The following is a 2,506-nucleotide window of genomic DNA, read 5'->3' on the forward strand; positions in this document are numbered from 1 at the left end:
TGGCTACACTATGCAGCAACACCTGTTTTGTGCCTATTAATTAACTTCAGAACAAGAACAATCAAATTGAATGTTTAAAGGGCAAAAATTTTACATAAACCTCATTTATATTCAAGACAGACACATCGACGTCTAAAAACTCAAATTTAGCGGGAAATATGCGAAAGTTCAGTTATTGGAAGCTTATAATTGAGCAGTTGTTATTATCCAGGCATTACTGATAAAGCCGACCGAGAGCATATTCATTGGTATTTGGAAACTATTTTCGTTTCGATGACTATTTTCATCCAATCGAGTATAGCTGCTCGCGAGTTATAAACTTAATCTAATAGGTGTTCTAGATGTCCATAGTAAACTAGATGTTTTACTATGTTTTTTTGTTTTTTTTTGACAAAAACCTAATTGTGCCATTTGGCTACACTATGCAGCAACACCTGTTTTGTGCCTATTAATTAACTTTTCAAATGTTGTGTAAATATTTTTTTTTAACTTTTTAATGAGCTTTTATATACTTTTTTATATTTATTATTTTATGTTATACAATAAGATATGTTAAAACCATAAAAATATAATATGATATTTAAGTATAGCATTAACATATTCTTTTTAATACAATTCAAATTGTTAGTTTTGAATGAAAAATATATTTGAAATTTAAATCAGAACTAACAATTTTATTGTTACAAAAATCAAAGCAGTAATTTGGATAATTCAGTTTTACATAAAAATTAAGCAACCTGCATTTGTTGAAATTTATTTTAAGTGATAATTTTTAAAACAATTATTGTACTTATTCAAACTTAAGGGAACATTACATTGGTGCATTTTTTTCTAGTAAAACCTTTGCAAGTCGACATTTTATAACTGCATAATATGCTCCAGCCAATGGTCAATTTTGTCAGACTAAGCAGTTACTGGTAGGTTTCTTGGAACAACAGATTTCCCCTTTTTTAGTGTTGGATCTTTTTCTTCTCCATTTAAGGGACGACCACGTTTTGTTGATCGAGTTGGACCATAAAAGTACAAGGACTCAGCCAAATTTAGTCTAAACTGTAAAAGCTTCATTTCAACACCTGTGCTTCCAAGTTGATCCTTTACATGTTTGGATAATAACAAATATTTATGATAGACTAAATGATAAAAGAGACAAAAGAATCACTTTTTACCTCTCATAATTATTTTGTACCTTCCGATCAAGTTATCTAAAGAAGTGTCACACGAGGCCAACTATTGCACACAATAGAAGGAATATCACATGACCCGAATGGGACAATGGCAAGCGGTTTTCTAATTAGGACAACTACTTGCCATTTTGACATTGAGGTCACATGATCCTTTTGACCTTCTATTGGGCACAATAGTTGGCCTCGTGTGAACGCTACTTTAGAGATATGTTTTTATTTGTAGCTGCATGGTGTCGCCAAACGTCCTCTAATGAACTTCTCTCACTATGTAAGTAACTATGAAATCAAAGAAAACTAAAATGCACCAAAAATGTAAAAAGAAACAACAACAACAAAAAAAAAAACAATAGGTCTTTCAGCAAAAAAGAAAAAAAAAATGTTTTCAACATGAAAAAAAATGTTACCTTGATTATTTTTGTCATTTAAGTATGGCGTTCTTTGCTTCTAACGCATTTCTGCAGCTAAAGATACCTTACTTAAAATAGAACTACTATTGCCATCTATTGACGAATTTAAGAACTAATGACAGTAATGCAGCTCTTTCCCACATTTGCTGTATAATGTAGTCGTTTGGAAATATTTATTGGAGCTGCGATAGAAGAAAGAATATGCGTTGCTAAACGGCTACACATATTCTTTGTAGGCTTAAAATGCGCCATTTTGATGCAATATATATACGTTTTGCTTATCAGTGCGATAAACAAAGCTTTATAGTCATTTCACGAAAAAATCTTTTTAGAACTCTTCCATTCCAGATATCGCCTCACAGAATAACATGGCTATCAAAACTTCGTGTCTCACGAATCAACAGCTGAAAGACAGCAACTCACGTTTTCAAATCTGGCACACTGCCTCCAGTTTGTAAATCAGCTCCAAAAATCACATCGTACTTTGAGAGCAATAAAATAGTTCGTTTATACTTCGTGGTCGATGACATTTGACAGACAACATGGACGTGGCGGTTTGAATGACAAGGTTTGGCAAGCCACGCCGTTTCCTTAATCAAAGATCTCTTAGATGCTTTTTTCTGTGAATCTCCTTCGTAGCATAAAAGCGGTAAATAAATACGAGGAAAAAAGAAAGAGAAAGCTGTTTTGTGCTGCTATTAACACTGAGTTTATTTAAAATTCTAAAAGGTCATTCAAATAAACATCGCCGAATTACTACTGTTAATGAGACTTAAAATGATGTAAATAACATTTTCTAGTTAAACTGTGAGAAGCATCATTGTAAAAATTGTGCAAAGCAAAAAGAAAAAAAGGGAAGTTGCATTCCTTCCGCATTAAAACGTAAAACAGCAATAAAAAAAAAAATAAGCAGCG

The sequence above is a fragment of the Argiope bruennichi genome, chromosome 6 (assembly GCF_947563725.1).
Source record: "Argiope bruennichi chromosome 6, qqArgBrue1.1, whole genome shotgun sequence".
Taxonomy (NCBI): domain Eukaryota; kingdom Metazoa; phylum Arthropoda; class Arachnida; order Araneae; family Araneidae; genus Argiope; species Argiope bruennichi.